We start from the raw sequence: 22,690 nt of genomic DNA on the forward strand, positions 1-22,690 counted from the left end.
AATCTGATTCAAAGGTTTGGCTGCTGCCAAACTGGCCAAATCTCTGAATCAAACAGGCTCCATCCCCACCTGCTCTCCCAGCCCTGTCAGTGGCTGCCCTGCCTGGCCCCAGCGTTCCGGCTCTTTAAAAAAAAAAAGCAAAAAAAAAGCCCCGCACTCACTGGCTCCTGCCAGGTTGGGGAACAATCCTCGCTATCCTCCACTGCTCCACGCTGCATGGGGGGGGGGGCTCAGCCATGAGCCCCCAGAAGCCCCAATGGCTGCTGCAGCAGCTGGTGACTGTGTAGCTTTTTTTTTTTAAAGCACCAGGACACTGGGGCTGGGTGGGGCAGGAGAGTGGGCAGGGGATGGGGGCTTTTGGCAGAGCCTGGGGCATGGGGCAGTGGGGGGCAGTGGGGATTGCTTTCCCCCACCTGGCAAGAGCCAGTGAGTGGGGGGCTTTTTTTTTTTTTTTAAAGAACCAGGATGCTGGGGCCAGGTGAGGAAGCCATTGATGGGGCTGGGAGAGCAGGCAGGGGTTGGGGGACACTCAGGAGGGCTGGGGGAACAGGCAGGGGATGGGGCCTGGCAGGGGTCCCCCCATGGTCCCCTTCACCCTCCTCCAGCCCCCCTGTCTGACCCCTACTTACTGGTACGGAGTCCAGGTCCAGTTCCCTGCAGTGGCAAGCAAGGACTGGCCAAATTAGAAAATCTCCAAATCTCCTCCGAATCTTTTTCTGAATTGATTCAGAGGCTTTTAATTAGTTCAGACCTTTTTATTGGTCTCCTGATTTGATTCAGATTTGGAGATTTGGCCACCATATCAGCCTGAATTTCCTCCAAATCGAATCAGCACCTGAAGCTTTGCACAGCCCTAATGTGCACTTTCCTGTAAGATTAGTAATTAGCTCCACAGTAAAGCATCACAGTCTACATGTGTATTAGGACACATTCATCTAATTAATTAGTCAGGGACAGTACTATCCTATGGCAAAGTAAATAACTGAGATCAAACACTCATGTAGACAGGGACCATGGGTGGAAATTGCACTCAGTCACCCCAGGGATCAGGGAGCCAGACTCTTGCCTGCCACCTAGCCACGTGGCTCTGCATGTTTGGCACTCTCGCACTCTAGCCATCCCCTCTTCCACCCACTGCCACTACTCAGAGCCCAGGGCTGACTTCCCCTGAGCTTGCTGCCAGCCTGGGCCTGCTCTGCCCTGGCTCAAAGTCCTGCTGCCTTGGGCACACATACAGACGCTGTGCCCAGGAGCAGTATAGTCTGACTCAAAGTACTCTGGAGCTTATCACTTTGCAGCATTAATTGCATGCATCCACTAAATAACTTTTGCTACTTGCCTTTTGCTAGTTCAGAGCCAGTGGCAGCATTTCACACTATCAACCCATCAATAGCATCTTAGGCTAGAGTGAACTTTTGGAGAGAGAATAGCAGTGATGAGTACCTATACTTGGCAGATCTTGTTCATCAGATTTGAAATGTTGGTAGACCAAAAATAAAATGTTAGGCTGAATAAAGCATTAACAATTTGTGTGCAAAGCCCCTGTGCTCACAAAGACAATTTTCTTAAAACTGGTCAAACAACATGCAATAGTATATCAAGAGTTTTCCATTGCTTCTGTGTGTTTACATAGTCTGCAACTAAATTCTAACCATGTGCATTTGGAATTTGGCTTTACATCCACCTCCAGTAAAACATCTTGAATGCTCACAGTGGTTCCAAATGAAATCATTTTTCAGCAGCACCAGACCAAAGGAGTTCAGGGCCTCCAACTTGCCACCACCATCTAAACATATATGCAACAGCTCTGGGGTGTCCCCACTGACATAATGCAAAGAATAGAAATGACCCTTTGGTGTTGGTCAGGGAGGGAGTTGGGGTTGAAGTTCAGAGTTGAAGAGTTCAATCCAGTGCAATTCATAAATGTTTCTAAACCCAAACAGTAACCTGAGATATTGTTTGTATCAGTAATGACTTAACTTTTGGCAAATCCAGAAAAACTCTCTCTTCCTGTTCTTATTGCCCTTCCAAAGAAAAGAAACAGTTCAAACATGCTCTACTTTGTAGTTATATCCAGATATCTATCACACATTGTAACCTGTATGTCCTCTTCTAAGCTTCTGAGGTGTACACTGGTCTTTGAGCAGACCTGTCGATTGCTTTGCACATGCCTAGAAATACAAAAAAAAGAGAGTTTTACTGTTTTGAAGATATTAATTCTAATGAACAAGCAAATCCTGAAGTCCCTGTAGGACACCTTTGTAGAGTCTCCTAATTTTATTTGTGCAAAGAGCGCAGTTCACTGTCTGGGCACTAATTAATGAAGCCTGTGGCAAAATGAATGCCATCTGATGGCGTTTCAGCAGACAATGCAAATAGATTTGGCAGATCTCATTTCAGTTCCTAGTGGAAAAAGCGTCCATATCACACAAAGCCCTGTCACATGTAGCACTGCTTTTTGCAATCTCAGCAGAGCAAGTGGGGATCAAATGGTCATTGAAACTGAACTATATTCTCACGTCTAGAGTTGCTTTCCCTTCATCAGAGTTGAGGTATGTGGGCAGGCCAGCAAAAGCAGGTAGAAAGTTGTGCTGCTGCTGTTTATGCTGGTCTTTTTATGTAGAAAAAGGCAAGTTTGCGGCCTTCAGTCTAGCACACCTTCATGAGCCAGTAGTATGTTATACTCTGAGCCAGTGGTTCTCAACCTTTTTAGATTTGAGTCATCTCTCAACAGACTTGAGGCACACCGCTTAGCAAATACCACTTCTAGTTTTCACTCTTTTTTTTTTTGACGACAGAAAATAATAAAGCAAAGCTTTTGCAAAGAACCAAGGAAGCCTACAACAGGTCAGAATGTGTTTATCACTATTGATTCCTATTTGAGATCTGTGGGTTTATCTTGTGAATCATGCTTGCACACTTAACAGTGTAACATTGAGTGACACCTGGTGGCACCTTTGAAAGAATCTCAAGGCACCTGGTTGAGAATCACTGCTCTGAGCACTGTGCAGTGCTGAGAACTCAAGGATCTAACATTGTCATATTTCTCCTCTGTGTTGTATGTTCAGTGTAAAAATATGAGTCTGTTCTGAAAAGCTTCTTTCTAAAGATGCCATCATGGGAGTTTTATGTTTTCCACCTCTCAGTGTCTTCCATATCAGTTGTGCTAGTTCCCCATAAAATGCTGGTTTCTTAGATAACTACTGACTTGCTGAAAGCCAAATCTGAAAGCCAAATTCAGTGAAATTTTTCACAAGTCATAAAGGGTTCCATAGAATTAGGCCCTCGGTAACAGCCAACGTCTTCATGATTTTAAACAGAAGAACTTCACAAACCTGATTCAAAAGAAGAATCTTCCACTCAATCAATGTCAGAAGTAATGGATCTGCAGGGTTAACAGGAGTAAAAAAAATGCAATAAAAGCTTTTTTGACACAAAAGGTAAGCTAGTAGATCTAACTGAATAATAAAAGCAGCAGATCTCTTTATTAAAATGGTCAGTTTTTAATGTGGAACTGTACTTTAAGCTAAAGAACATACCAGAGAAAATAAAGATTGAATATACTGTTCCTACATTTGCAAACCACTAACATAAGAACCTTTTCTGAGTATCTTAAATATTCACATTTTGGGCCATAAGTTTATCTCAATCACCATCTTCAATGTTGAGTTTATTTTCAAAGAGCAACTTAGTTCCTGCTCCTTCAGTATTATTCAGACAGCTGTTTTGTTTTGTTCTTCTCAAGCTATGAAAAATCTGTCATTCGGTATTTAATACTAGCACCTAACTTGGTCTCTTGAGATGACAGAGGAGCCTCCTACACATGCGAACCCATCAACATCCCCAAGTAGCATAAAAAAAACTGAAGTGAGGGGCTAAAGAAAAACAGCAGGTCCGGAAGCTCAAAAGCTTGTAGCATTGATTTCTTTGGCATAAAAACCACTCTGTTACTTCAGTCCCTGAATTGATTTCAGTGGAATTGTCCTGGGGTGAAAATATAAGAATTCAGTGGAGAATCTGGCTCATTGGCTAGGACTCTGATGTAAGGTTGTGATGAAACTACTGGGCTGTGTGTGATGCAAAGTATGAATGCACAGCCCATGACAGTGAACCTATATATTGGATCTAGTCTGTATGACACTTTCTAAACTTCATGTCAGGTATTTGTTTGAACACTCAGACAGACTAGTTTCTACCTGAGATCTATTTATTTTTTAGCAAAAGCCTTCGCTGATACTTCATATCTCAAGACTTACTGCAGCAGAAGGCTATGATTAGCCGTGTGTCACAATAAATGGGAAAGAGCCTGCTACTGGGAACTCCAGGATGATGTCTAACACAATGGCTAAGTACAGACAGTCAAAAAAAACCGCAAGGCAGAATTGATCCAGTCTTCATGGGTTTCACTAAGATGCAAAGATTGAATCAAGAGCAAAGGCAACTCAGGTTTGCCCAGAGGGAAAGGCACGCAAATGCCTGCACTGGCTAGGTCGGAGAGCGGGGGGGTCACTCCTGCCTGCCTCCCAGCATGCCAGACATCACGTAGGACAGGAAAGCCCAGCTAAGCAGCACCATCCTTGACTGGCAGGCACCCCCAATCACCTACTGTCACTGCGGACCTCCCCTGCCCACAGCCCTAGGCTTGCTGGTTGCCATGGCAGCCCCAGGGAGGATGAGGGGGCACCCCCCCAGCTGGGGTTTGCACAGCATAGGTGGGGGGGCTGCCCACAACCTGGCTTTCCCCCCTGCAGCCTGGCTGAGCAATCACTTCACGCCTGCCCCTGTTTCCTACCTGGCATCTCAGCCATGGGGGGGCTTAAGGGGGGGGAACAGAGCCCCCCACCCTGTCCTCCCAGCAGCAGAGAGGCCCGGTCTGGCATGGGGGGGCAGGGCTGGGATGATCATCCAGCTGGTGGGGGGAAGTCCCTGCTGGGGGGGATGGGGGCTATGTTCTCCCCCCTGCCCACCTCCCCCTGTGGCTAAGAGGCCGGGTCTGGTGGGGGGGGGGGCTGGTGGAGTTGGGCAGGGGGGAGGAGGGAAAGCTGGGCTGTGGAAGGAAAAGCCCCCACCACTGGGGCTCCCCCTGTGCTGTGCAGACCTCAGCTGGGGGGGGCCAGGGCTGGGGGCTCTGGTCCCCCTCACCAGCCCCACCAGACCGCTCACAGGCTGGGCTGGGGGGCAGAGACTTTGCTGCCTCAACTCCAAACTTCTCTTCTGTAACAGGTTTAGACCTGTTTCCAGTCACTTATACTGGTTTATGTGTGATTTCTGTCCCTAGCTGAGATAATGCCTTGCTTCTCGCTTCCAGCACAATTGCATCTATCACTTTTACCATTGGTTGTATTTTGTGTCATTTGGGGGTAGGGAGGTTGATCATCCAAAAGCCTCTTGTTTCCCCTTCTGCTTCCCTTTTGTCTGTTGGAAAGCAATGTCATACTCATAATTACCTCCTTGCCCTGAATAGCCTCAACATATTTGTCCCCCCAACTTCCCAAAACAGACAGGGAAGGCATCCTCAAGGCTGATGAAAATATCAGATGAAGATAGGCTGTTGCCTATGAAAGCTCATGCCTCCCTGAATCAGTCTCTAAGGTGTCTCCCGCCCTAGCTTCTACCTAGCAGAATGGTAGACTTCATGGGTTTGGAGAGAATGTGATCCCCAAGGTTCATCAACAACACCCCCCCACCCAATACATTCCTTACTCATTTTAAGCACATCATGATTTTTAAGCAAATCTCATCATTTGGAGAGGGTCTGTCTAGCGATTTTTGAATGCTGGAATAAACAGTGTTCTTAGTATTCTTAACATGACACTAGCTGAGCAGCTGCCTTTATTCACAGGGTATTTCTTCTGGAGATTTTTGAATCCCACTACAATCTGGCTGAGTTTTAGCAGAACTCAGCTGAAAAGGGACTTCTTGCTGCGTTGCACAATAGCTGGCACTGACTTCTCCAACAGTGAGCACAAACGCCCTAAGAAAACACATTTTCAGCCATAATTTCCTGTCTTTCTGTTTCTGCTCTTTGGGGTTATGCATACCATTACCTAGGACTTAGAAGGGTTGTGTAAGACACTAACCAAAACTAGTGATTTGGAGAATGAAGTTTGCCTTAGAGTTTCCAGAAATCATTCCCAAACCCCTTAAAAAGTTTTTCCAATTATTTTATAAGCACCAGAAGGAAAAACTCTTTGCCCAAACACTCATGTTGTCAAATGCACATGACATTATGGGCAGCTCTTACTGTGTGTGCATCACAAAAAGGGCTTTGGTTTCCCCTTCTTTCAAGTCCTGTTTCAGAAGGACTCTTCCCCACAAAGAGAGCTTGGTATGGCTCCCTCAGCTCATCAACACCAAGACGGGACAGTGAGAGGCAGTCACTTGAAGTCTGTGCCTGGCTTCCAACCCCCATGTAATACAGACTGAAATATTGAGCTATATAGACAGTAGGGTGCTTATATTACTCTAAAGCAAGCAGAAGAGGAGCAGGCAGCCTACAATGTACTCTCAACCTGAGAAAAGAAAGGCCCAGCTGAGAACCTAGTTTAACATACCCTTGTGGCAGGGGTCCCCAAATCTGAATGGGAACATACCAGCTTTTGTCCTATTTATAACCTGTTCCCACAAAAGCCTACAGAACGTTTTTTTAAGTGAGTATTACTATCTAGTTTTGTATGCCACTTCTGTCATTTGCATATGCTTTACAAAATTTCTACGCACCAGCACATTTTTAAGCCAGATGTAAGATTAAAGACTCAGTTCTTCAAGAATCTGACCACATATATTTATATTAAAAATGTGCCTCTAAAATGAGGTTCGGAGAAATTCTGAAAGATCCTCACTCGCTATTATAAATGTTCTTTTTTTTTTCTTGCCTACTTAATTGGGGGGGGGATACTAGTTCAATTCACAGAATAGGAAATGATGAAAAGGTCTAATTAATTCTGCAGATCATCACAACCTGCATTACATCAATCTACCTATAACAAACTTTGAGACTGCAGAATAATGACCAGATTCTGAAGTCTTTGTACACAATGACACTAATGAGACTATTTATAGAGTATAATTGTATCCTTTCAATTTGCATTAAAAATTAAGAACAAAAAGAAATGAAATGATGATTGCAAAAACAAAAATAAATGCAGAGCAATTATGTGAATGGCCAGACCAAATGCTAATGGTGACTGCTTATACTGCTCTGTTCTCAAGTGAATAGTACCATGACGATATTATACAGAATGAAAATAAAATGGGACCATTTCATCTAGTATAACTTTCTGAGAATCTGTGGCTTCTTTTGGCATCAGAATCTAATGGCCCAAGACATCTATTTTAATCAAGATGACAGCACTTTGTTTTGAATGACCATGGAATTTGTCTTGTGACTCTCACAGATCCTAATGATACCATCAATATAATGATACCATCAATATCTTTCAGTATTTAATACTCTCACTCTTCCATAAACCTCCACTTTGGCAGAGAGAATAGCAAATGAAGGCAGACCTGCAGAGGAGGTTTACTCTGTGTAAATAATATAGCTGTCCCTTCTATTGCCAGCAAGCTGAAGAAAGGAGAGACTGACAGAGGACTGAACCACATACAAAATGCATGAGTTCCAATGTAATACATGCTAGTGACCAGATGGCCAAGTTAGGCTCTCTTTTTTCATCTGAAAATATCCAGCCCACACCAGAAATTTCCTCTTTTTGGTTCATCTTGCCTGTTGTGAATATCACCATTCGTTTTATTCAGGGGGACAGGCAAGGCAGAGAGGGTTTATCCCACTGACCATTACTTCATTTTCTGGATCATTTAAACCTGGTTTTCTTTTGAAGTCAGTGGGTAAGTAATTTGTATGGATAATTAGTCAGTTGGATTTCCTGCCAAAAGTGTGTCATTTAGTATCTGCGAGTGCCTACGTGGAGCAGATAATGGCCTTGTCCATAAAACAAATGGAATACTTTAAAGACTGAATCGAGCTCCTTCAGTGGTTTCTCATGCATCACCAGAGGCATGGGGTTTATGTGCAACTCATAAAAAAACCTGCTAATTTGTACTAGCAGGTGATAGGCAGGGTAGTGGAGGGGGAGAAGCTTTGCATGCATAAAAAGAACCTTTTTTTTTTTGCTTAGTGTACGCATTGTGGCTTAGTAGATAAGCATTGGATTTGAAACATTCCTTGGAATCACAGATTACCCAGCAGGACTGGCTCAGCTGTTTGGAAGGGAAAACTTAACATCGCTGCTTGCAAACTTATGTTAATTGGCATGAAATGACTGCTCCTTCCACCTTCAATCTGAGACACATTTTCTTCTCGACAGTCACCGGGAGTCCGTGGCACCCTGATAATGACATGCTTCATGTGCACTGGCATTGTGGTAGCTGTCGAAGGAGCTGTTTCTTGCTTACTCCTGGTATGGCCGTGCTTGCAGAGGGGCCTGAGCTAACTCTAATTATCTCTGATGTCTTTTGGATGTACATGTAGGAACAGAGCTACAGCAACTCTGCAATGCTTTTGATGGGATGAAAAGTTCTTAACCTGGATAATGAGATTTACCCAGATCTCATGTAACAACTCCACCCACCTTTCTCTCACATCCACTTCCTTCTGGAATCCAGATAAATCTTAGATTTTTTGTAAGATGCTATTTCTCTGCATAGAATTCAAGTCCTCCTGATGTTTAGACAGTGTCTACGTGCCTTATTTCCTTCTGCTTGCACTATGTCTTTCAGCCATTCCCTGTACTCGCTTTCTGTTCCTAACAGATTGCAACTCAATGTGATTTTGAATGAGTGGATAGTTTGCCTCCCAGCAAGGGTTCTAGGCATGTGCAAACAGCTATCTTCTTCTGCCAGGTCCATTGATGCTAAATCTGTGTTTTGGTCAGCAGGGCATTCATACCCCATGTGGACTCAAGAGCATTGTGCTTATAATACCAGTAGTTAAAAAGTATGGTAACACTCCTACCGTAGCCATGACAGATTTGAAGCCAAGACATAGACTCAGGTCACAAGACAGGGCTTGCAAAACAGATATGTACATGTACTGCATGCAGACTGTACTTCCTGATTGATTTATAAATGCTGTACTTCCTGATTGATTTATAAATGATATATAAAAGCTACACGTACTCGTTTTTAAAGAGCCACAGGCAAAAAGGGATGCACAGAACATAGTGAGTTATCTAGTCTACATGTATCTCATGTAATGCAGGATGCTTCTGTGTTTTCCATAAAGATTTCTTTAAGCACTGTCAAACCCAAGAATGCAAAAAATCATGGGATTTTAAAAACAATAAATTGAGGGTCCTTTTTATTTATCTTGAGCTTGATTCTTTAGGATTCATATTTTCAACCTTTTTCTATAGCCAGGAGGACTAGACCCCTTTTTCTCAATGTAAGCAGAGAATTCCTACTTATTCACACGAATCCAGGAGCTGAAATCAAAAGAAAAGCACTCAATCTTGAGAAACTCAAAAAAATCACAACAGTTGGCAAGACTGAAATGTTCTGAATGACGGGGCTTCCACTGCCTTCGCTGTGGAGTATGCCACAATAGATCCCCTTATGTTCGTGTTGCTGTTACTCAGCAGTTCTGTGTTTTCACCAAAGAAAACCTGTTCCTTTCACTTAATTCCTGACACTTGATACAAAGGGAAGCTGAAAGATGGAGGCTTGTCAATTCTGCATAGTACTAGTGGATGCTAGATTAATATATTTATGGAGTCAAGCGAGGGATATATCACATGGTTGTCCTCAGGAAATGAGAGAAGAGGAGAAGACTTTTACACATTTTTAAGCATATACTAAAAAAAAAAATCTTTCCAATCTTCATGCTTAACAAAGAAGATATTGTTTGGAAGATAGAAAATAAATTAATGTTCTGCTATGACCTCATTAAAATTGGATTTAAGTTCCTGCCCAGAAGAATTTTAGAACAACATTACAGTCTCTTGCCTTTAAATCTCTATCTCTTGAAGCAGGTCTATTTATTAATGTCTCTGCCAGAAAGCATATTTTGACTGGCCTGTGTGCTGAGCAGACGGTTTCTCTTCAGAAGCTCACACGGGCCATTTTCTTAATCATTTCTTCTCAGCAAAGAGAGTGTTTTCAGCCATATCATTTTTTAATCAAAGCACTCGACTTAGAAACAATGGCTCACATTTATAGACAGATAGGATTTGATCTTGCCAGGGGAAAACAAAAAGAGTAGCACGTCTCTTATCTGTAGCAAATGAATGAGATTAGCCACAACCTGTTCTCTTACTGCAAGATGCTTTCGACAAACACTCTTTGCAGACCTACAGATTCCCCTCTTGTAATTTTTAGTATAGGCCATATACAGCCTGAGGGTACAAAAATTACTTGTCTATTCAACATGCCTCAGTCCCTTCAGAGGACCGTGCTTGAGAAAAACACTTACTTTCCTTGGCAGAAAAAGCCTTTAAAAACAAAGAAGGCAGCCCTCTGTGATGAAAGCAACGTTCATCCCAAAAGCAACAAACGAACAGTAACTTTGGAAGTTATACATGCCTCAGTGGAAAATTGTCAAGACATGAGTTTACTTTTTTTTGGTGTTTTGCATGGAACTGTATTTCTATACAATCCAAAAGCACTGTTATCTGAAAAAATCCCTGCAATCCTAAATCCATGGAACTATATGCATCCTAGATGTGAAATTTCCAGTTAGGATCTTCAATGGAAAACAAGAGGAAGGAGTGCATGTCACTCTTTCCTTCTCAGGTTTACACTATAAGCTACTCAAAGCAAGGAGTTTATTCTTATTCTGTGTACGTATAACAACTGGCACAGTGGGATCTTGATTCAGTTGGGGCTTCAGTGTGTCACTGTCCTGGAAATAAAAACAATTAAAAGGACAGAGAAAGAGGCAGAGAAAGTGCCTCTCTCCATATGTAAGACTCACAGGGTTGTTGTTTTATAATTCCACTTTACAGTTTAGTCAAGCACAGGCATCTAAAATCATAGGAATTCAGTCCTGTCATTCCCCCAAAGTATGATCTATTTAAAATACTGAGATTTGAAAAATAATAATATTTCAGTTCTCTCTCCCTGTGTTTTCTGGTTTTTGATCCTCAAGCATTCACATTTTCAAGGTTTTTCTGTAACTGTGAGGGGGTAGGATCTTATTTTTATTTTTTTTAATTCAAGCTATTTTCATGTAATCATTTGAGAAGTGGTACAATCACAACATTTGGCAATAATGAATTTAGCCTCACTGAACTACGAAATTAGACCAATTTTTATATTATATATTTGACACAATACATTAAATGATCCGTTTAATTTACCTTTCCCATTTTCAGGATCTTTATAGAACCAAAATTGTCAAAATACCAAAACTGTCAAAATACTAAAAATGGTTCCATTTCTCCAACTAAAGTAATTTACAATCAGCTGAACCATATTTCCCCTGCTTTTTCAGTTCAGTAAAGCATTTCAACTTCATTAGTAACACAAGTTGGAAAATATATATCTCTCCATAGAAAATGTAACTTGCTCAGGAAAAATCACATTTAAATATTCTTATGAAAACAGTTGTGTTTTCGACACAATTCATTTAAAAATTAAGAACTCTAATTTCGGTTGAATTCAGCATGGCAATCCAAAATTAGTATTTTTGTTTCAAAATTATAGTTGTCCTTTCTCCTTAATTTAAATATCATTTCAGTTTTTCATCCTTAATTTCTTATTATCTTTTCTCCCCTGCTTTCTTTTTTCCCTTTCTTTGCCACTGCAAATATATCAAAGGGAAAGTATATGAAAGTGTGAAAAAAGCCATTTTTACTATTTAATATAGAGATTTTTTCAGAAAAAAATCAAGTTATTAAAGTTATTACCCACATTCACACACTTTTTGTGTACATTTATATTATTATTTTTATTTCCTCATTTTGCAGGAGAAAATATTAGATCAAAATATTTTTCTTAGACATTGCTGATCAAAAAATTGGTTTAAAAATGTAAAAGCAATTAAAATTGGCATTTCCCTGTGGATTCATTTTCAACATAATGTTTTATCTGAAAAGTTTAAATCAGGTGCATTTGCTACTTTTTCTAAACTGTCATGTAGCATTGAGAACAGAGGAGACTGCATTTAATCAGTAATCAAAGTAGAGTTTGCACATCACTTTAAGGCATGCATCCCTTTGATAAAAGAGCTCTGTGATCTTTCCGGATATAACATATTAAGATCTCTTTCAGAACTATATATGCCAAAATACATGTAAATTAACATATTATTACTGTAAGGTTAACATACGTATAATTACTATGACTGCATGTGCAACTGTGATACTTATATATCTTGTAACTAGATGCACAGATGTGTGCATATTTTTCTAAGTGTAGTTTTGTTTGTGTTAATCTAAAAATCTGCATTTGTATATGTACTTATATTCAATCAACTATTTTCCTAAAGAACATTTGATGTAAATATAAAGAAAATATACATAAAATTTGCTCCATATACACAATATCCATTTATACAGCTGCAAAAACCCTTACAAAAAGAGTATGTCCTTTGTAGTGAACTTGATCATGTCTGATCCATGTTAACTAACCTCCTGTGATACTCTGATGATGAGATGCGGTAGTGAATCACATCCATACTGATCATCTAAATCCAAATAGCCAACACGGTTTTTGTTTCAAAAGCAAAAATCCTGTGAGAGAGGGTTTGCCAGTTTCAGCACTTCCTGGCCACGGAGAACATTAACTGCAAATCAATGCTCTGTCCAAAATCAAATGTGGACAAGAATTGCAGTGCAGCTGTTCAAAATCTGTATTGCTTCTTAGGCAAAGTTTCTAAGCTCTTCCAGTCCTTAGAATAATAAAAATGATTCATGATCTTGAATACTCTGAACCAATGGTTTTGAAATATAACCTGCTACTTGTGATGCCCTAGTATTTCTGGTCTATACTGTAGTGACATACTGGGTCACTAGGACTGCATCCAGACGAGTGAGGACCTACAGTATGCGGTGCCACAGACCCATCGCTGAGACCACACACTGTACATGTAAGCGTTCTCCATGCTGCTCCTTAGCAGTGCAGGGGGTTTCTTGACCCCAGGAGATCCCAAGGTCAAAAAACCCCATGCCAAAGAAAAATGGGACAGCATACATGATGGCAGTCCACACCGCCCAAAACCAGAGTCTGGCCAACTAGAGTCATGCTCCAGCTGCTGGCCAGACTCCCTGCTACAGGAGTGCTGCAACTGCAGCTCCCCATGGCCCCCAGGACCCCAGGTAAGGGTGCTGGGGCCAGGATAGTTAGATGTTGGGGTCAGCATTCCCCAGGGACAAGTAGCAGCGGCACAAGGTGTGATGCTGTTACTTGTCCCTGGGGAAACAAACATCTGCACTCATGTGGACATGGTTTGGCATTCTAATGGGCAACATCTAAAATATTTAGAGGAGTGGCTACTGCAATCTGACTGGGGAACCAATTGTGACCTCCAAATATGGAGTGTTAAATATTTTTTACAGACTTTCAGAGGCATCCAAAGAACCTGCAATTGTGCATATACTTAAACAGAGGAAAGTGGACACCACAGAGGGAGTATTTTTCCAGAGTATTATACAGTAGAACCTGAGGGTCAGGGACTGTTCAATTGCAAAAAGTTAACTGTGTGCATAATTTTACTTGCAATTGTAGTCTCATTGACTTCCCATATGTGCCTGGAGGAGATATCTATTTGGTTGGCAGTAAGTGTGTCTACATGAGTTGCTTACTCCTCAGCAGCCTAATAACACTGCACAGTAGCATGCAGTCAAAAACTGTGCTAATACACTACTGCGCAGTGTTATGCTACTGTGCAGTAAGCATCACAGAAAACCTGTTTGCTAGTGCTACTGTGCAGTAACTGTAGTTACTGTGCATTTAGTTTGTACGTCATTAAGCAAATACTAAACTAAATGTGCAGTAACTAAATGTGCAGTTCCCCAGCCACAAAACAACCATCAGAGGAACAACACCAACAGCTTACAACATTCCAGCCTCAGACTTGATAAAACCGAAAGCAGCAATCAACCCACAAATATTATCAATCTCTCCACACACAGGCTTACCAAAACTGAAAAACTACACCCCAGTAACTACTGTGCATTAATGAATGTGTAGACGTGCCCTGTACCATTCAAATGTTAGGATCACTTGGTACTTCCCAGACATACTTTGTTACAAAGTTGTGTTAGAAATTTTACAGGAATAGTTTTTCCTTGTGGGATTTGTATTGTTCTTGGCTCCTAATTAGGCTGTGTGTAGTGTCAGGAGCACAACTTTTAGAACTGTATCTTGATTAAACTTTGTTTAATCCAAGCCAGGATTTAGCAAGGTCTCAAAACAATAAGAAAACACATTAACCAAACTCACTAGAGCCACAGTGCTGATGATCAGATTTCAAGCAAGTCAAGTGTTCAGTTCCATGTGTAACCATGTGGCACTTGCCTTTTTTGCATAAAACCAGCACTGGCTATTTGCATGGCTCTACAGACATGAAGCAGTGTACAATTATATACTACCTTGTTTTAAAAAACTGGACTTAAGTCAAACTGGACTTCTGGGCTTATTCTTGTCACCCAGACATATTCACTCGGCCCCAGCAAAAACCACTGGACAGATTAACTGAAGTCCCTAGCAGGATGTCCACCCAGTATAAAAATGTTTACTGTTCCACATAAACACAGCCAACAATGAACAGTTGTATGAAAGGCACTTACAGCCACCAAACTGTATTTCTGATCATGCATTAGTCAGTCACCTCTCTCTGCCATTTCTCCATCTGTTCAATGGAGATAAAAGAAGCCCCACAGAGGTGTTGCAAGGATCAACTGGGTAACATTTATATAGCACTTTGAAGATGCAAAATACTAAACACTGTTATAACACATGCTACACTAAGTTTATAGGCCATGCATATAAAATCATTCTTTAGACAGCATACTGTATTCATTATATATTTCAAGACGTACGAACAAACCAGTAAAAGTACTTAAATAGCCTGAAGCTAACCAGAGATCTTATCACACTACCTCCCACCATTTGGGATCATTTTGCTTTGAAACCCCCTAGTTATTCTCCTTGTAACATAGTAGATAAGTGAATCTCCCAGGTCAGGGCTCAGCTATGTCATATAGTGCAGATGTTTACTTTGTCTTGTTCTCTACAGTGGAAATACAGAAAGTCCAGCCTCTTAACTAATTACTGACTACATCATTAAGTAGCAATGAGCTACAAATAAAATTTAAAAAAAGTAAAAGCTAGAACATAAGAAATCATGCTTTTAGGAAAACCAGGGGTGGTTGTTTTGAGAATCGAATGAAAAGGAAACATTTTATTAGAAGAAGCTTTAGAAGACATTCTGCTAGGTAAATTTATTTCAGCAAACCCAAAAGAGAGATTTGTTCCTGACCTCTAAATCATATTGATTTATTCACCTGTTATTCAGTGAATCATCTAAGGGCTTTTGCACAGGTAGAACGAGGGCTTGGGCAACTCTCGACCTAGAGAGAGAAGTTGACCCAGGCAAGTGATCACCCAGCTTTATCAGCTGGTGCACTACAAAAGGAAAAGCTAGAACAGACTTACGGTGCTGATGTTTTTTTTACACCTGCTATCTAAGAAGGTCTGTGTTTACTAACACTGGGTTGTGTCTGTATGGCAGCACATGAAAATAATTCACTTGCTTTGAAATTAGTCGGGCTGTTGTATGGCTCTCTGGAGCTTCACTTCATTGGTATTTTTAACAGATGTCAGAATACCTGTCTTGGTGCTTCATGGCTTCAGTTCACAGTGTATTCTTTCCTTATTTATTTAAAATAGGTTAAATGAACGGTGGAAAAAATCAAATTAGTTATAATATTTCTGAGAACTCAGATATGTGTTTCATTCAGTTTCTGCTCTGGGGAATTCCTCTAAACTTATCTTTCTGTAATAACTTAGCATGCTTTAGAGTATTTATGAAATGAACACTGAAGGTAGAGTATTTCTCTACCTTTAGAACAGCCAGATCTGCTTATCTGAATGGAACAATTAGTCTGGCAGGATTGACTCATTCTACCTGCCTGTTCCTTTTTGTGGGAATGTAACTCTTACTGTGAAAATGTTGTACTAAGCAAGCCTTAGTTCCGCTCATAAATCAGCCTGATGAAAGGTTTGAAAGCCTGTTTCTATGGTGTAGTTAAATTACTACTGAGTAAGTACAACTGAGTTTGTCCTTAGTTTTTCCATGAAGCATAATGTAACTTAGACAGAAGTTAGGTTAAGCAACAGATTAGTGTAGAGAACCAGACAAGAGTTTCTGAGCTGGGTAAAATGAGGGAAATAATATTTAAGTATAGATCTCCAACATATTTAAGATCAAATTTAGAATTTTGTCTCAGACTATTTAATTTTACTAGTCATGAAAAAGTGAGACCTGGTATCACATGCAGACAGGCCGAGTGAGAACATCCTATCAAAAAGAATTGAAGCTGATTTAATTCATCTCTCTAAAGCCAAACCTGCCTTTACAATTCTCTCTCTGGATTTGAACCATCTCTGGAAGAGTCCACGTATGAGCAGAGTCTCATACTGTTTATGGATTCAATGTCTTTTTTCATTCAATGTGAAAGAATCTCAGGATATCAGTCATCCATTCTGTGGCAGAATCTCTTAACAGCAACTACAGGGATTTTGGTGCTCTTATATCTGATGGTTAAACTCCGCTTAATCAGGATCTCTATCAGAGCACTCTTCCTTTTGCCAGCTGTTGGGGCAACAGCCTAGAAGAGCCGTTTCCAATCTGTGGTACGGGTGCCACCACTAGAATGCAGGCAACCTGTTAGTGATATGCATTAACAGATTTATTATAATTACTTTATATGACAAAAAATTGCTGGTTGTACTTAAGGTTGTATCATTTTAAATTGGCAGTGCGCAATCTGTCAGTTTGTGAACCTCTGTCAGAGTTTGGGAACTGCTGGCCTACAGCAAGACACAGCACTACATGGGTAAGAAGATAGAAGCTAGACTAGTTTACTGTCTTCAACTCCTGCAGTTCTAGTCATCCTTCCAAAGCTACAATGTATTTGTGGTTTACTGTTCCACTCCTGAAGAAATAGATTCCAAAATGATAATTTCTGAGTGGGTTTGGCAATATGTGGAGGTCAGTTTTCTTACAGTACAAGGTTGAGAATGACCAAATATTCATAACATAAAGCCAAGTTTGAAGGAGAGACTTACAGGAGGAGAGAAAAAGGGGGCAGGGAAGGGTGTAAAGCAAAGCCCACCAATACTTGAGAAAGCTAGTCAGCTACGCATTTACCTTCCATCTGTACTCACAGTAAAATCCCTGTAACTTGACTGGACTGCTACTTGCTTTAGGATTAAAGGAATAGGCCTATCCTACAAAGAGACCTCTTCTTTTGAGTAAAGATTAATACAACTATCATAATACCAATCCAACGCTGAAGATGTACTGATGACGTTCCAAATACTCTATAATTACTGGCTATGCATGTGACTAGACCAAGTCCCCAACCCTGCTCTCAAACAGAACAAGTGAATACAAAAGCTGAATTAACGCCCCAAATCTGGGACATTTTCCTCACTAGTCACTGAAATAACATAAAAACTTCAATGTAATAATAATAGTGCCCATCCACCTTACACATTCCTCCACATCTCTCTACTTCAAACCCTAAATCCTTTCAGGCACAGCAACCACTCGTTTCCTTTATAATCAGTATGTGATGAGTGGACTGCACCTGAGTGAATCTGCATGTCATATAATGTTCCAACCCCTGCTAATATGATGGGGAGAAAGGAGGAGTCTCCTCTTGTTGGGCATTTTTTTGCATCCTGTTACATTTTTAAAATAGTGGCGGGGGGGCTTGTGGGGGAAAAAAAGATAAATTCATTTTCACATGCAAAACTAACTTTTATGCAAATATAGCCACAAATGAAATGTCATTATTCTACTGACAAGCGTGGTTTTTCACAGTTAAGTTTGGTAGCATTCCACCCTGAAAAAAATCACAAATCACGTGTACAAGCACCCAAATATTTCACACACTATCTTTGTAGAATGTAACTATGTTCACACTGCAAGTAGCTTTTCCACTGTGAAAGAAAGACTATCTTTCTTCTAAACTGAAAAAATGCATTTTCAAACACCAGGCAAAAGTTCTGTTGTGCTTTTTTTTTCCCTTCAAGCCAGAACTACAAATGGATTCACGCAGCCTTCCTTGTTTTGGTACCAGGGACCAAATTTTCAGCTCAAGATTCCTTTTAAACAAGCAGAAAGGAGAAGGGGACATAAAACTAAAAAACAAGCAGGCATATTTGATCACTTAGTGATGAAAAGATCAGGCACTCATCGGGTGCAGGGTTTTATTTTTGTGCATTGTGTTAAAAATTGGAAACCATATGTTTTAAGAACAGCTTCAATAGTATCAGTAGCTATGGTCCTCCTCTCAGATTACTTTTTACTGCCTGCCTAATTTTGAGCTTTAATAGCTAACATGCACTTTGTTTATCAGTTACAAATGTTCTGAATTTGAGTGAAGTAGAAGGCTAAGCAACACAGATTGGTCCCTCATCAGTACTAAAGAAACAGCTAGCAATTTGTTTAATGCTAATATTGCTCAATTTTTACTTTTTACAGATAAATAAATATTCATGACAAATAAATAGAACTACACAAAGAAAATGGATTCCTCCCATTCTAAATGATGAATGTGAGCTATGAGCACAAGGGCCCTTTGTTACAGCTTTGTTGTTGTGTTGAAGACTAATTCCTACAAGGTGCTAAGCACTGATTCAGCAGAGCACTTCAGCACATGCCTAAATTTGAAATACTGAGGTTGAATTTAAAGTTAAGCGTGTACTGAAGTGCTTTGTCTCACAGTTTTTGAGTCTACTCTGGTATTAGTTAAGCACATGCTTAAATTCTTATCTGGATTAGGGCCAGTGACTTTAGAGTCCTGCAAGATTACACTCTGCTAGCCAGCAATATCCTTTTTTACTTCCACCTGATGTTTTTCTATACGACAGAGAGAACAAAAAATAATCATTCTTATATTGCAAAGACTTTGGGACAAGATGCCTCTCTATTTTTAGCATAGTGTGTAAATGAATTAAGTTATAATAAAGATCATAATAATTCATAATGTTTAAATATGGAAAAGCACACATTACTCCAGAGAAAACCAATCAGGGTCCCATTATATTTTTCTTTATCTCCTTCTGGGCTAGCAGGGCTTCTCACCTTTCTAGCTGTATATCTGAAAATGGCTGAAGATCCTAATTTAAACATGTAAACATTGTTCCTGTTTTCTGACAGAGCTGGATAAAATGGAGAAACCTGTTAGTCCTGATTAAGTGTCAGGTCATTCCTGAGTATCAGGCAAGCCTCTGAGAAAGTTGTTAATTTTCCATCCTCACAGAATACGCTGTTTCTACAAATCACGCTGTTTTGTTCCAGTTCCCCAGTCCTCAGCTACTCACCCAGCAGGCTGCCATGGAGCTGGGGCCTCCGGGCTTCCATCTTTTCTAAATCCTACCTGGTGGGCTATCAGGCAATAGAGGCTCCCCGGGTTCTCTAGGTAGGCAGCTCCCTAGCTGACTGGGTCCCTGCTTAGGAGGTAAAAAGGCTTTCTGGCTACCCAGGTCTCTGAGTAGTTGTTTACTCAGCTCTCTGGGACCATGTAAGAGCTATGTATGTAAGAGTCTCTCTGAGCTGACTTATTGGCTGGGAAGCCAATGAACCATAGAGGCAACATAGCTGCTGAGTGAAATTGTTTGAAAAAAGGAATCCATTTTAGAAAACCCCTAAATAGCTCATTTTACATATTCCCTTCCCATTGAAAATTTGGTGTGCTGGAATTTGTGTTTAGATTCTCAACAAAAATATTTGTTTGGAAGTGTGAAGTTTTCCATGGGATAGAAATTCCAGTTCCTGCAGTGCAATACTGAATTCACTGCACTCCTTCAATTCTGTTTTGAATAATATTTTTATCTCTTTCAATTCCTAGAAGACACGGGACCAGTTCCAAATTAAATGCCACCCACATCTTGGAGATGCATAAGAAACCAATTTCGCATGCTTGGACACAGCTATAATAGTGAAGGAAAGCAGCATATACAGCTCCACGTTTCTCACAGTTTAGTAGGATGTATTTACCCATTTTTCATAATAATTCTGATGAATAAAATCTGTGGACAACTAAATGAGGATGCCATTCAGGTTCCATTTCAATGTTATATTATACATAAACTAGAGAGAGAAGTCCCACTTGTGCTGTGCGAGCTCATAGACTTGATCCTTTTCCCAGGTAGTGCTGCAGTAAACAAATCTCTCTTCCAACAACATGAAGAAAAGCTCTAGAAATTGTGCCCTTTGAGGGAAAGAAAGTATTTTTCTTGTTTGCTTCAAGCATAAAAGACTGTCTGGTATATAAAACTTGTAAGTATAGATTCTGATTGCTACTAATTCACTCATTTCCTTTCTTACATCTGTCTTTTCCACGAAACCTCTATCTGTTGTTGAAATCAACAGAAGCAGCAAACCCTTCCAGAACAAGCATAGGATGGGGTGTCAGGGAAACCCAGTTTTAAATTTTGACTCTCTCTCTGGCCCTGTGGCTGAGAACCGGGAGCAGATTCCCAGTTTGTACAGTGCCTAGCACAGTTGCTGTGACATGCTCTGTCTCTCATGTGCTCATTTACACATTTGACACAGAGGAGAAAATGCATGGAGCATACTTCTCACCATTGTGATCAGAAACGGCACAGAAGTATCACAGACATATCCCCAGGCACTACGCAAAACAAATATTAATAATTACTTAAGCACATGCCTAGCTTTAAGTTCACAAGTAATATCATTGACCATATCCAGACAACTCAGTGCACAAGTCAAGCACCTAAATAACTACATTATTAAATCATGGCTTGAGTGCTTTATCCATACTTATTTACCAGTGTTATAGAGTTAGCTTCACAGAGCTAATATGGTAGTCAGATGACTGGGAAGGAGGAACTGCTGCAGAGGCAAGTCCTAGAAACACAATCACATAACGATACATTGATGGACCAGTCACCAAATGAGAAATTCTAGGTGAAAAAAGCCAGAGAAGAGTTAATCCAGGCTGGTGATCTAGGCTGATTTAACGTGTGAAAGCTGCCTGAGTTCAGAACTGCAGAGAAACCACAGGGAAATCATGGGGTTAGTGCTGCAAATTGATGGAAAGTAACAACTGAAAAAATGTTGGGGTTTTTTCAGGGCAGCAAGAGGTAGTTCGTGCTAGGAAGTTTGCCAGCTGATTCTAGGCACTTTGTCCTCTTTGGATTGTAGGAACGCACTTCGCACTCAGACTGATCTAAGTAATTTGGATAGTAAAAACAGCTGTCTGGTAGAAATGATGTTTTTGTTTCTTTGTCAAAAGCTTGAGTTAAATCCATGAGGGCTGCAAGTTGTTTAGATCTTGAACTCAACACCCTTTGCGCTTCCTGGGATTCTCCCACAAGGACCCTCCATTGCAGTTCATGTGATTTCATTTTCCTGAAGTTTCTTCTTATAGAAAGGGAGGTAGATAATATAAGCTATTGCTATCGGGGTTTACTGTTGTCCTCTGATGCCTCGTCAAAATTGGGTAGCCATACCTACCCAGTTTGGTGGAAAAGGTGAAAAGAAAAGGCACAGAAATTTAATTTCCCTAGGATTCCCGTGACTTGCATGTTGAAAGACCACATTCCCAAATACCATCAGCCTGGGAATGTGCACATATTAGAACATATATTTATATGCCTATATATGTGGTAGTGTGTATCAGTGTATATGTGTGTGCACACGTTTGTGTATGAGTCTGTGCGTAGGCAGATGAAGGGGAAGTGAGTGAAGTGGGTGCTGAGCGTACGTGTTTGCACACATGGAGTGGCGGGGGGGATGTGTGGAAAATACAGTATGTTTATGTATTTGGACAGTAAAAGTGGATCTGTTCGTTTCCTATGTTTGCAAATGTTCACTGAATGTGGGTAGGCAGATCCCCTGTCAGAGACAGATGTTCCCCAGAGGAAGACAGACAAAATCTGAGGTTAGTAAGTGGAAAAGTGCATAATTTAGATTTTGAAGAGCTCTGCTCCATGACAGCTCCATGTGTGTTGGTGGCATGACACAGGGGAGCAGATACTCTCATATGTTTGCTGGATCTGGTTTGAAAACTCGGGTTCCACCCTACGCTACAACGTGTATCCGACGAAGCCGTCACAAAAAGCATGCTGTAGTATTACACACCATCACATCAAAAGACTTTACTGGATTCTGTTATAAAATACGAAAGCATTGTTTAAAGTACTTCTTCAGCCAAACAATTAACATTTTATAACAAGCAGATTGTTATAAAAGCAATATAAACTCAAGAGAGGGGGAGAAAAAAAGTCAGTCTATCAAGCTCAGAGCTCAAATGAGAGGGGGGAAAAAATCAAAGGAGGTCATAATTTGAAAGGAAATCAAAATGTGAAGGTCAGTTGAGAGTCAATATATTAGCAGATGTATTTAGAGAGCTAAATCTATGAACAGCCTGGTAATAATTCATCCTATACGAAGGGTTCGGGAGAAGTCAGGATGAAATCACTGCTGAGGTGGGAACTTGCGGAGTTGCCAGCTCTAGTATTTTTATTG

At 40.6% G+C, this 22,690-nt stretch overlaps 1 long non-coding RNA gene across 1 annotated transcript in view; it reads right to left on the bottom strand.

The window, feature by feature from the left end:
* Positions 1-528: 528 nt before the first annotated feature.
* The window catches only part of LOC149856652 (uncharacterized), a 175,917-nt gene continuing 153,755 nt past the window's right edge, over positions 529-22,690 (bottom strand). Inside the window, exons 4-5 of the long non-coding RNA XR_016444372.1 lie at positions 3,336-3,385; positions 529-2,171 (exon numbers count right to left, since the gene is read on the bottom strand). This is a non-coding gene — a long non-coding RNA (uncharacterized LOC149856652). The remainder of the gene's footprint in view (positions 2,172-3,335; positions 3,386-22,690) is intronic.

Source organism: Crocodylus siamensis, chromosome 10 (assembly GCF_052110815.1).
Source record: "Crocodylus siamensis isolate JL-2025a chromosome 10, ASM5211081v1, whole genome shotgun sequence".
Classification (NCBI taxonomy): Eukaryota; Metazoa; Chordata; order Crocodylia; family Crocodylidae; genus Crocodylus; species Crocodylus siamensis.